Source organism: Symphalangus syndactylus, chromosome 15 (genome assembly GCF_028878055.3).
Source record: "Symphalangus syndactylus isolate Jambi chromosome 15, NHGRI_mSymSyn1-v2.1_pri, whole genome shotgun sequence".
NCBI lineage: Eukaryota > Metazoa > Chordata > Mammalia > Primates > Hylobatidae > Symphalangus > Symphalangus syndactylus.
The window spans coordinates 18,889,182-18,902,672 of NC_072437.2; the positions used below are offsets into that span (position 1 = coordinate 18,889,182).

Below are 13,491 nucleotides of genomic sequence, written 5' to 3' on the forward strand. Positions count from 1 at the left end.
TATATGGGGAGATGGAATTCAGCTTCAGTCTGGACCTCCACAGAACTCTGGAGAAGAATGACACACAGAGCTGGTCCACCTGGAGGCAAGAGGCCTAGCTTTTGTACGAACATGTCCATTTGTCACTGACTTCAGACTGCCCCTGGGTCAGGGTGGGATTATACCGACCCATGTAAGACATCTGCTATTCAGAAGAAGGCCATTCTCTGGGGAAGGGGACAGTTCTGAGAAGTTAGCAGTCATCCTAACACAAGTTGGGTGATAATGGCACTGGCCTGTTAGGATCTGGGTGTGGTGTCAATAGTATCCAGCACTGTCTACCTCTTGCTTCTCAGGCTACTTAGATCTACTTGCTTCTCTCTTTAAGTTTTTTCCATCCAGGGACAATTTGTGCAGGATCTTTGTTGGTCCTGATTTCTGGGCAATGTATAAGAGGAGAATTACTGAAATGAACAACAGCCACTGCTGCTACAGCTGGCCCGAACTCAGCAAATGATGCTCATCCCCTCTCTTATTGGATCCCTCTCCCCCTCGGCTGGTGTCTCATGGAGTGACCCAGCCCATCAATCCTGAAGGGTCTGAGCCCCTGGTTATCATGTACTTGCTAAGATATTTTATGCAATAAATGAGTTCTTCACGGTTATTTTTGGAACAAAAGCTTTACTCCTATCTTGTAGCAGCCTTTATTAAATGGTCAAAATATGCTTCATTTTGTTGCTGAGTGATTCACTTGAAACTTGACCTTTGTTTTTAGAAGTCCACCAGTTCCTTTGGGCGATTGGCTCAGCTGTGGCTCAACACAATGAGGCCTCTGTTTTGCTCCCAGCACGAGTGCTTAATTGGCATTACTGTTTACTCCTGATTTCACAGGCTTCCTTTTGTTTTTTTCTCTAAAACCTAGTTTCCTCTGAAAATACAATTCTAAAGTACAACAAAACGGTGATGTAGAAAATATTTGTGATTAATCTGTAAAGTATACACAGTGTGAATATCACATCTACTTCTCACCATAGGATTTTCCAAGTCCAGTGTGTCCTTCGTCATCTCTCCGATGTCATTAGGCGGTTAATTTTTCCATTAGAAAAATCAATTGCATTTCTTGCCCAAAGATATTTCTGCCCGGTATAAACATCACAGCTTCTGTCTCTGTGAGGTTTAATAGCATCTTTCTATGAACTTACCCTTATTTTCTGTTGATGGATATACTAAGCCTGTCTCCCATCCACAGCTGATTTCAATGACACAATTAAAGGCCATATGCCAATCTTTCAAAGACCTCCACTCTGACTCAGCAGATGGATTTTTACCAGCTACTTGAGCTCACCTGTTTTTAGTGCTTCAGCTAACACAGCTACAATGTAAGTGCAGGGTCTATAGGGGTTGCAGAACTGGTCCAGATGGTGGTTGAAGCACACAGACTCGCAGGACAGGGAGGAAAGTAGGCAAGTCCACTTTGGCCTGTTAGGAAAGGAATGCCTGTGCACAGGTCCCAACCACTGGAACAGTGTTGCTCAGAAGTACGCCTGTTTTGTAAAGAGGAATTCTCTATAGTTGCCTTTCCTACTCCAGAGATACTTAATGAGAACCTCTCTGGAAATAGTTAAGATGGCCCAGGTAATCCTTATTATCAGAGAATTTTGAGGAACCTCACCTTAAGGAAAAGCTATGATGTGCGGTGTCTTTCAATAGCTTGAAATATTTAATTATGAATAAATGCTTTGTGGTTGCTTAGAGATGCTGACTTACGAGAAGAAGACTTATTCAAGTTTTTCATCTAGAATATCACCGGCAAGTGAAGACCACCAACCCGGCAGTTCTTTCCTCAATAGAAACTTATCACACTTGTTACTTCCCTCAAGATCCAAGACAGAGCTACGTAAAGTGAGATTGGTCTTTGGGGCTACAAAACTTAGCGACATCTCTTCTGGTATCTCTTTCCTTTCCCCAGAGACACTCCACAACATGTTTCCTGCTGGGAGATCTGGGAGGCAAACTGCCTTAGATTTCCCCATGCACTCCATTATCAAAATGCATCTATTCTGCCAAGGCTGAATTCTGTACAGGCACATCTCATTTTATTGTGCTTTGCAGATATTGTACTTTGTTTTTACGGATTGTAGGTTTGTGGCAACCCTGCCTCAAGCAAGTCTATCAGGGCCGCTTCCCCAACAGCACGTGCTCACTTTGTATCTCTGTGTCACATTTTAGTAATTCTCCACATTTCAGACTTTTCCATTATTATCGTATCTGTGATGGCAATATTTAATCAGTGATCTTTGATGTTACTATTGTAATTGTTTCAGAGCATCATGAACCATGTCCATGGTAGAGAACCTCCCACCTATGGGAGGCATAGGATGCCCCTATTGGTCCTCTGCCACTTGGGAATGCAGAACTGACCTGGCCAGATCTTCCTTTTTTTTTTTTTTTCAAGATGGAGTCTCACTCTGTCACCCAAGCTGGAGTGCAGTGGCACAATCTCAGCTCACCACAACCTCTGCCTCCCAGGTTCAAGTGATTTTGGTGCCTCAGACTCCCACAGGTATGGTGGCTTACGCCTGTAATCCCAGCACTTTGGGAGGCCAAGGTGGGTGGATCATCTGAGGTCAGGAGTTCGAGTCCAGCCTGGCCAACATGGCAAAATCCCGTCTCTACTAAAAATACAAAAATTAGCTGGGCATGGTGGTGGGTGCCTGTAATCCAGATCTTCCTATTTTTCATGATAAACCAAAATTCTTGTGGTTTTCAAATGTTGGTAATTGATCTTAATTTGTCAACAATATACATTGAGTCATACAAAACACACCTGATTTATATTCTCAGTTTATATTGAACCCACAGGCCAGCAATTGATTTCTACTGGATTCCAGCAATGAATGTAGTTACAGGGCCAATTCAACCTGGAAAAGATATTTGTTCATCCTTTCTACTTTTACTTTGAGGCTGCAGAGAGCTATGATCACATCACTGCACTCCAGGCTAGGCAACAGAGATAGGCCTTGTCTCTAAAAATAATAAAGAAAACGAAAGAAAAGAGATACTGAGCAGGTAGAAGGGGTACTATGATATTTTGGACATACCTATTTTTTAAAACGATTGTCTACTCCAATATACAGTGAATCCCTATGCATTATAGGATGAGTATGCTGGATTCCATGACTTCCTTGAAGCCCAGGAATTCTCTGAGACTGTCTCCATCATCATTGGGATTGTCTGGCTCATAAGCATGAATTATAGAGACTTAACAGAGGTAGTTCAACCAAGGACAGAGAAGGGTCTGAAATGCCTGCTGGGTGAGGAGTGGCACTGAGATTAGTGAAAAATCACTGCCTTTACCACTTCAAAACATTATAAATAAATGTTTAAATATTTCATTAATATAATTTTCTAACAGATAATTCGAACGAATTTCAAAGAATAATACACTATCATTCAGCTACCATATATATATATAGCTATATATTTCAGTTTGTGGAATAAACTAGTATTTAGATCAAGCAATTGAGAGCTGCAACTAAAGATGATGAAACAAGTTGGTAAACACTTTTTCTAAGCAAACTGGTTGTAGATTTACCATTGTTTAAATTACTGTCAATTTTTTCTTATGAGGAGTGATTTCATCATTTGTTTAAAACCTAGCTTTTGACACAGTTTTTCTTAAGTCTTTAGAAATTTGAAAAAATATCCTGCATGATTCTGTATTTCACGAAATACCAATATTTTAACATTTCCCTTTAAACAATAAAAAGTACTATTATGGATTATGAATGTGAATAAATTGTAAATGGATTTTTTAAGAAAGTAGCTTAAATATCTGTAACCAGAAAATACATTTTTAAAATGTAGGTTTGTGTAATTTTACTTCTATCCCTTGCCACATAACATTTTGTGATAGACAAATGTTCTTTGTTTAGAATTTCTCTTGTAGAGAAACTTCATTCAGTTGTTTCTTTCCCTTTATCTATATATGCCTGTGCGCATGATGTCTAAATCACTGGTCAGGAGTTCCCTGGGGATTTTCGTATCTGACTGCATGGCAAGATTCCAGACCCAAAGTAAACCTTTCAGAGAGTGGGAATGAGTGGGAGGATGTCGCCCTGGGCATGGTGCTTTAGGAGGCCAGATTTCCCTAAACCTGCTCTGCTGGGAGCCCTAGGAACCCTAAGATGCAGTCTGCAGTCCAGGTATACTTACAGGGTATGGGGTGGGGGACTGTCAATTTCTGAATAGACTTTGTCTCATCCACACGGCAACATATTTTAATTTTAAAGGCAAACGTCAACCTATTTAGAAAACTATAAGTGTGACCGATGCATTCATTATTTAATAACTCCGGGGTGAAACTTGACGTGAACCGTTTCACCCTTTCATACTCAGGAGTGGAACTAGTCCTCATCCTCGATACTGTGCACAGTCAGACCTCATGCTCGTACGCTGGGCTCCCGGCCTCCTGGCAGTGGACTTAAGTGTACCCCGCGTATGCCCGGCGGAATCCTGTGCACACCGCCGCCGTGCTGTTGAGTACGAAAGACCCCCGAGAGGAGCTCGCAGATGAGAGCCTAGCTGTTGCTGTGAGACTGACTGCGGGTGGCAGCCGGCAAGAAGGAACTGCCAGTACCGACCCTGGCGCTCGCCACCAACTGCGGCGCAGCCTCCTCTGCGGTGCCCGCCCTTCGGCATCACTGCAGTCCCTGTAGCAAAGCTAACTTTAAAACTTTAAATAAAATAATAATTTTTTAAAGGCCCGAAAACTCCGGCTCCCACCCCTCCCCCAACCCGCCCGGCGGCGGCGGCGCTCAGTGAGTGACACGGCGAGCGTGAGCCGCGGCCCCAGCCGGGCCGAGCGCGCTGCCTGAGCGGAGCCGCAGTAGGTGAGGGGCCCGCGTCCTCGCCCGCCGTGGGCGCCGCGCCTGGCACTGATCCTGCCGGTCGCCCACTGTCGCCGCCGCCGCCGCCCGCGGGCACCATGACAGCTCTGAGCGCTGGGGTTACAGGTTGGTCACCGCCGCCTGTGCTCGGGAGGCTGCGGCGCGGCCGGCTCTGTGCCCTGCGCCCGGGGCCCGGGATGCGCGCTCGTTGGTTCCTTGGCCGGGCCGGGCCGGGCCAGGACGGCTCAGGGGCGCTGGGGCTGCGAGAGGGGCTGCTAGAGGGGCTGCGGGCGGGGGCCCCGCGCGGGGGAGGGCTGGGGAGGGGCGCCTCCACCCGAGAGCGGGGCGGTGGGGTCCTTGCCGGCCTGGCCGGGGCGCCGGAGCCGCGATGCGCCCTCCCTGTTCCTGCGCGTGGGTGTCGGGGGCGCCTGCCGCGGGATGCCCCTGGGCTGGCTTGGGAAGCCCAGGGCCGGCGAGACCTCGGGCCTGCCCCGCCTGGGCATCTAGCAGGTGTTGGGGGGCAGGTGGCTGTGGACGAGGCCACTGGGCATCACTACAGCGCTGCACCTGCCCCCTCCTCACCGGGGCCGCTGCCTGGGTAAACCTCTGGGCCAACGCGCGGGTGGGGGCATGGGGGTGGGCAGCCGGGCTCCAGCAGGTCTTCACGGGGGCTCCGCGGCCTTGCCCCACCCCCATGCTCCTGTGGATTGCTCCTTGCTAAATGTCCCTTATGGTATTCATTAGCCTTGTTAAGCAGCCGTCATTAGGGTGGCCACACGGAACGCAAAACAGTGTCCTGCCAAGCAACACCATTTTGTCACTGAATCTTTAAGAGACCAGCAAGGATGGCCTGGCTGGGATCCCTCGGGGGGCCCAGATTGCAGATCAGGGGTCATTTTGCTGACTTAATGTTACTCTTTCAGGATGGTGTGAGAATGCTGAACTCAGACCCTTAGTGCTTGAAATACCTTAGAATAAATCTTTCAGTTTCAGTTACAATTTTTCAGACACTGTATTATTAAGGATGTGCGAATACACGCTCCCTTTCAGGCCTCAGAAGGTTTTACTCCTAATCTGGTGTTCGTGTGGTCATCAGCTAGGCCCGACTGCCCTGGTGGTGAAATGTGGGTTGAGGACCAGTGACCTTTGTGTTAGTAGTTGGTGGATAACACCTCTAATAGGGGATCAAAAATTAACAGGTGGCGATTTTGAAATATATATATATATATATATATATATATGATTCGTATGTTCATAACTACAACTGTGATTTAATATGGCCTGGGAGAGGAGCGGTTTCACTATGGTAGTTACCCCTGAGGCAGATGCATCTCAGGACTGGCTTTTTAAATTCAAATATAAGGTTTCCACAGTTCTAAATAAAAATCACAGCTTCCCAAACATCTGCAGCGAGAAACATTTACTCCCCAACTGGTTGGCTTTCATTCCGTGTGCCTTACTAGAGTCGATTTTTCGTTCTTCTGTAGTATATTTTGACCTAGCCATTGCTAAAACCAGACAGTGTGAAGACAAAATCCAGCTTTGGAGAAAAACTTAAAAAGTGAAAAGGTTCAGTTGGATCCTCTTCTGTGTTCATAGAAGACGTAATGTGTTTGCAGAATAAATGTGCTGTCACTGATAAGGACTATGCTAAAATCTCTACAAAACTCTAGGAGAAAGCATGTCTCATAAAATAGTGGTTATACACTTATAACTTTGGATAGGACTTGCAAGATATTCAAAGGAGAAATGTACTTTAAAAAAAGTCTACTCAAAATAGTGTCATTTAGTTGCAATTTAGTGAACTGAAGATTTGAGTAGCATTTTCTTCTTCTTGGGTATGGCATTTCTTTGAAATGGTTTCCTGTTGATTTTTTTAATCATTCCTGCATGCTTTGTGTGTGCATGTATGTGTATACACATATGTACACATTTGTTTTATCATTTATCAATGATGTGTTCAGATAATTTCAGAATTTCCATAGCTGTATAAATTTATCCCAGGTCAGAGTCACATGTGGATTTCTAGTTTGTGAATGAAAATTCACATCTATACCTCTGTACTAAGATAAGCTAAGCACTGGGCCAGAAGCTGGGTGGTGAGTGAGGCAAAGAGATGAACTGAGAGCCTACGAATCCTTCAGGAAAGACAAATAGGTAAGCAGGTGGATATACAGTGAGATGTCTTATTTTCTAGTTTTGCTGTGGAAACTGTGATATTGAGCTTAAACATATTAAGAATGGTCCCCAAGGCCACACACGATGGCTCATGCCTATAATCCTAGCACTTTGGGAGGCCAAGGCAGGCCGATTGGCTGAACCCAAGAGTCCAGACCAGCCTGGGCAACACGGTGAAACCCCGTCTCTACAAAAGAAAAAAAAAAAATTCACTGGGTGTGGTGGTGTACACCTGTAGCCCCAGTTGCTTGGGAGGCTGAGGTGGAAGGATCGCTTGAGCCCAGAGAAGTCAAGGCTGCAGCAAGCTATGATGGCACCATTGTACTCTAGAATGGGCAACTGGACACAGAGTGAGACTCTGTTTAAAAATAAACAAAGAATGCCCCTGCCCCAAAATGTTATCAACATTTTAGAGCTTCACACATGTTATACAATTCTCACCTGTCTCAAGAACCAGCACAAATTTTTATACCTTCAAACTCTATGCAAATGCTTAAACTTTTTAATTGATTTTTTGAATTTTAAAGTAACCAAAGTTGATAGAGATGACAGAATGATAGAGAAAAACGAGTAAACACCTAGTTTTAATAACCAAAGACAGATGACCACAATATCTGTGTGTTTTTTGTAGTCTTTTTAAGGGCTTGACTTTAGGTAGTTGTAATCATGGCATTGTACAACTTTTATACTGTTTTTTCCGTTGAATATTTATTATAAATATTTAAAATGTTTCTATATAATTTTCTTACTTAAAAATTGTAAATGGCTATATAACACCATACCCAGTAAATACAGCCTCATATATATAACCATACCTCTATCATTGGACGTTTGCTGTTTCCAGTTTTTCGTCATTATAAAGAGTGTCCTGATAGATAGTTATAATGTACAGATTTATTTCTATTTTATGTTTTTCAGTATAAATATCCAAATATGTCCATATCTGTCATCTATCTATCCATATCTTCAAATTGATTTCCTGAAAAATTCAGATTATAATTTATTTATGATAAATTTCCAGTAATTCTATCTTTGAAAAAAGAAGTATCTGAATTATTATAGAGATATATTGTATGTCTTTAAATTGATTTCCTAAAGAATTCAGATTATAATTTTGAATAAATTGCTTAATCTGCTTTTGAGGTAAATCTACCTTTTTACAAAAAGTGTTGGTGGATCACATTCCCTCTTTTACAGAAATAAAAGAAGGTAACATAATAATTTGGATGTTTGATCTTTGTGCTATATAAAAACTTGACCTTTACAAAAATCACCTGAAAACAAGATGCTAAAATATACCTCTTAGAGTAAAGCCAAAATAGGAATACTATAAAAGTTTGAAGCTGGAAAAAGAAAAAAATCAGTGCAAGTTCCTTTAGAAAATTGGCTGTTGTATTCAGGAGTCTAATTCTGCTTTTTGCTTTCCTACTCAAACTTCAGGTAAATGATCAAAAGGGCTTATAGAGTGAGAAATCTGTACCCCCACAGGTAAAGGAAGAAGAGGATCTTTCTTTCCTAGGCTGCAGAATCCAAGGCTTTTCTGGTTGATTCAGTATAGATGGAACAGGACTGATGGGAAAAACTAAAGTTCAGTTCACAATTTCCTTTCTAAGAGCAGTGTACAAAACATAAGGAAGAGAGATGCCAGAAGAGCCCCTTAGTATGAAGGAGTGAAGTTGAAAGTTGGGAGCAGGCTTTTGGTAAAACAGAATTGCTTGTTTCTGCATGAGGTCCCACCCAGGGCAAGGCAGCCATACCAGAATATGTTCTGAAGACAGGGACTGACCCCGCAGATCCAGGCTGGGGGCAGGGGTGGGCCTCCGCAGCAGGAGTGGAAGAATTCGAAGTAGGATAGACCAGAACACTGAAGCCAAGAGAATCATTTATGAAGAGATCAAGAGTGAGAATTATTTCCAATTATGCAAAGAAAAGAGATGAAAAGAGGATGTTGTTTGGAGAGAGATGGAAGACAGCCAACAGAGACACACCAATAAATGTTTTTCCTGACAGAGAGGATCACAGTGCATGGAACACAGCCATGTTTTAAAGTGAGATAAGATTCTTTTCTTCTTTTAGATTAAAAACAATCCAAATCTTCAGAGGAAAATAGGTTATCAGTACCAAAACAATTAATAAAACTTAGCCAACATTTACATATAGCCTGATAAACACTTTGGATTTGAAAACCAATAAAAAGAAAAATATTTCACCAGCATTGTGATCAAATGCTTCAGAAATTACTTATCCACAAAGAGAAAATTTAGATTAATGTTATACTTCCTCTCTAAAATTATCAGCAAACATAAAATAATGTCCTGAAAATCTGTAGTCCTGAAAAATATCAGTAGACAATTCTCTTACGTTGTAAATGAGTCAAAAATGAAAAATAAATAGGTGAAGAAATACATACTAGGCAAGTGATATCGGTAAAAAAAAAAAAAATGAGGTAGAAGTGTGTAAATGTCAGAAAACAGTTCAAAAAATTGTTTGATTCAATGAGAAAAAAGACCTCAAAGTCATAAAATTTGCTACTTTAATCCATTTATAACTACAAGCTTCCCATGTATACCAATGATCAGAGCATTATAGTATGCGCAGCCAGAAGCATAATGCTGGCCAGTTGCGGTGGCTCACGTCTGTAATCCCAGCACTTTGGGAGACTGAGATGGGTGGATCACGAGGTCGGGAGTTCGAGACCAGCCTGACCAACATGGTGAAACCCCGTGCCTACTAAAAATACAAAAAAATTAGCTAGGCATGATGGTGGGCACCCATAATCTCAGCTACTCGGGAGGGGAGGCTGAGGCAGGAGAATCATTTGAACCCAGGAGGCAGAGCTTGCAGTGAGCCGAGATCGCGCATTACACTCCGGCCTGGGCGACAGGGCGAGACTCTGTCTCAAAAAAAAAAAAAAAAAGTCTGATGCTTGTTTTAGGGGAAATGGAAGGGGAAACATGCCCATAGACTCAATATCTTTTTAAAGGGTTTTGTGACCTAAAATGGTATTGGGAGTCAGCATTTCATCTTAAGAAGTACAAAAGAAGGAAAAAAAAAGAAAGAGGATAAAGTTTTAAAAATGAAAACATGAATGAATTCACTATGACGTAGATAAACTCTAAATCTGATAGCAAAAACTGAGAGCTACAGCATTCCAATCTGGGAGGAATATTGATCTACAGGTATCTTTAAGGTAAATTAGAATGCCAAGAAATTGGAATGATGACAAGGAGGTTAGTGAAGAAATGCACTGGAGAAATTGGGTATAAAATTCCAAGATTGAAGAACTGGAATCAGATTGCAGTAATGGAAATGAAGAGGTGGATGGTAAAGATATATCCACAAAAACTAATGCTAGCACGTCTTGGTGGTGGAAGGAAGAGAATGAAAGAGAGTCCTAGGTTAAAAATAATTTCTGATCATCGAGCTTGGGTGATTGTGCTATTGTATTCTATTAAGTCTAGTTAAAAGAAATTGTTACTGCTTTATCTTTCAGTTAATAGTATCTACAGGGTAAATCCTTTGCTTCATTCTCTTTTCTAGCGGTTTTATTGTTATTTTGAAATTCACATGAGATTAGTTCCACAGGCAATGTCATTTTGCTTCCTGTCTTTGAAGGCATTGAATGGCAATTTAAAGGTGTAGTCTAGACTAGAAAATCATAACAGAAACCCCAACAAAAACTCAAATATCTTAGTTATCCTTTTATAAAACAAAAATTTAATTCCTGTATACAATGCAAGTTAGTTATTTTAAAAGTAAATTTTGAAGATCTCTGAGGAAAGAATATACTGTATGTACATACAATTATAAATCAAAATTTTTGTCTCAGACTTATATTTTGCCTGTGTTGCTTATAATTAGACTCTCTTATTCTTTTCCACACAAAGAGCCATGACTATGCAATGTGAACTCTCAAAGTGTTCTCTTCTGAGCATCTAGGCTAGTGATGCCTCATTAATTTGGAAACAGTGATGGGAGAGGTGTACAGGGATCACCTGAAGATGTTTTTTAAAAAATACAGTGTCCTATTTTCCACCCTTAAAGATTCTGATTTAGTATGTCTGAGGTGAAGGAGGCCTCAGCTTGAGTGTCTTAGTTAGCTTGGGCTGCTGTAACAAATAGCACAGACTAGGTGGCTTAAACCCCAGACTTTGGTTTCATACAGTCTGGAGACTAAGAAGTCCAAGAGCAAGGTGCTGGCTGATTCCTGTGAGGGCTGTCTTCCTGGTCCACAGACCATTCAGCTGCCTCTGCTCTGCTTATAGATTCGCTAATCCCATTCATGGGGGCTCCACCTTCATGACCTCATGACCTCCCAAAGGCCCCACTTCCAAATGCATTAGAGATAAGAGCTTCAACATATGACTTGAGGAAGACAGAACCATTCGGTTTACAGTGTTGAGAATGTTTCTGAACCTCCCTTGATAATTCATATGTTAAGCAGTCTTTAGGAATTACTATTTTAAACCATCCCCTTTTGAGCAAATTTTGTGGATTCATATTGCAAAATTAAACAACCACAAAAACATAATCTCCCTTTGATCTTCTGTTATATTTAAATATAATAGCAAGTTTTGAAAACCGCTGTTTTAAACCATCCACCTTATTTATCTAATCTTTACAGATTCATATTATAAGATTAAACAACCACAATCAAAGTAAGTATCCCCTTTCTGGTTTTTCATAATATATAAATGATAGTAGCAGCTCACCAAAATAAAATATCCAACAATGGATAATTAATATAGAGTAGGATATATACTTAGCACAGAGTAGGATGGTGGTGGCCAGGGGCTGGGAGGAGGGGAAAATGGGGTGTTGTTAATTACTGGGTAGAACATTTCAGTTATGCAAGATGAATGAGCTCTAGAGATCTGTGTTATGACATTGCGCCTGTAGTTAACATTTTATAGTGAATTTAAAAATCTGTTAAAACAGTTCTCGTGTTAAATGCTCCTACTACAATGAAACAAAAATGAAAATTACTGTGATGTAGGTGACAAAAATACAAGCCAGTTCCCTCTCATACTGCTTGACAGTTTTAGTTTGGGCATGTAGGTGCAATGACAGTTTTAGTTTGGGCGTGTAGGGTGCAATGACAAAAGGGCATTGGGGCATTGTGGTGTATACTGAATCCCTTTAGCAAACCCATCACTTTTAAAGGCCAAAGAAAATCAATTTTCACGATTAAAAAATTAAACAAAACAGAATCCTTGGAGAAGTAATGACAGTTTCGGAGTATTTCTAGAAATAACCAGAGAAAAATAATCTGCTGTTTTACTTTGGGATTTAGGAAATAGACTCATAAAAAGTGGGGAACCATTTTCTGTTTCTAATCAGTGCCTTGACAAACAGAAAACAGAAGAGTCTGTTTTTGGAGATGGTTCTTTGAAACATTTGCCTTCCCCTATGTGGTCACCACCTTGGGTAGCCCTTGAAGTCTGCTGGGACTGGACCATGCATGCAAAATTATGTTTTTTGCAGAGCTACATAATTTAGTGAGGGCCGAGACATAGATGAATGAGTACCCCAAAAGAAAAGTGGCAGGTGGCATTTGGAGGAGAGAGAGAGAAAGAGAGAGGCAGAAAGAAAAAGAGAAGGAAGAAGAGAGAAAACCAGGCAGCCAAATCAGGGCCTTGACTTTTGTACAAAATTAGATTGAAAATCAACCACAACAATCCTCTACCTGCAGGGGCAGGGGAGGGGGCCGCTGTTCTGTTACGGAGACACACATTGCTGCTGTGATGCCCAGGGCGTCAGATTTTTGATGCTATCTTAGTTCTCCTGCTAACATGTTCTCTGCTGTGTTGCTGGGGGAGACGCAGGACTCCAGGCTAAATTTGAGAGAGAAAACATAGAGCTGCTGCCTTTCCTCTGAGCAGAGGCCAGATTAAAGGGAAAGATGCATCCAGCTCACTGAAGTTCACAAGCTAAGGATACCCGCAGGAGAGGCTTGCTTGAGAGGGCCCGGAAGGACTGGCATTGTAAGTCTAGTGGCAGGTATGCTCTAATTTGGTTTTATTACTTAGACATGGAATAGGCAGGAACTTGGAGACTCCCGTCTCTGTTCTCTGGGAAAGAAGACTGTTCTATTTATAAACGCTTGAAAGGGTCAAACTGAAAGAAGACATGGACAGCAAAGTATTCCTGGGGTGGAAATCAGAAAGACCTGGCTCCCTCGTGGCTTATCACAGCTAACCATGTGACCTCAGATAAGGCACTTACCTTCTCCAAAACTCAGTTTCACCTGTAAAATCAGATAAAAGAGAGAGACACTTGCCTCATTGGGGCATGGTGAGAAATAGGTAACAATTAGCCTCACACTTAATAAACCCTAAGCAAATGTTAGGTGTGACTTGCTTAAACTGAAAATTTTTTTGATGTTTTACTTGTTTTAAAGAAATTATAAATAAAACACATCATCTTTATGAACATGTACAGAAGT

General features: G+C 41.8%; 1 protein-coding gene across 7 annotated transcripts in view; it reads left to right on the forward strand.

Annotated features, from left to right (window-relative positions):
• Window positions 1-4,797: 4,797 nt before the first annotated feature.
• Window positions 4,798-13,491, forward strand: part of NALCN (sodium leak channel, non-selective) — a 376,903-nt gene continuing 368,209 nt past the window's right edge. For 3 of the 7 annotated variants that reach the window (XM_055245146.2, XM_055245148.2, XM_055245150.2), the window contains exon 1: window positions 4,798-4,994. The gene's annotated coding sequence lies outside the window, so the exon portion shown is untranslated. Of the gene's footprint in view, window positions 4,995-5,446; window positions 5,467-13,491 lie in introns of those variants that run through there. The other 4 variants (XM_055245149.2, XM_055245151.2, XM_055245145.2 and 1 more) reach the window with 3 other exon arrangements.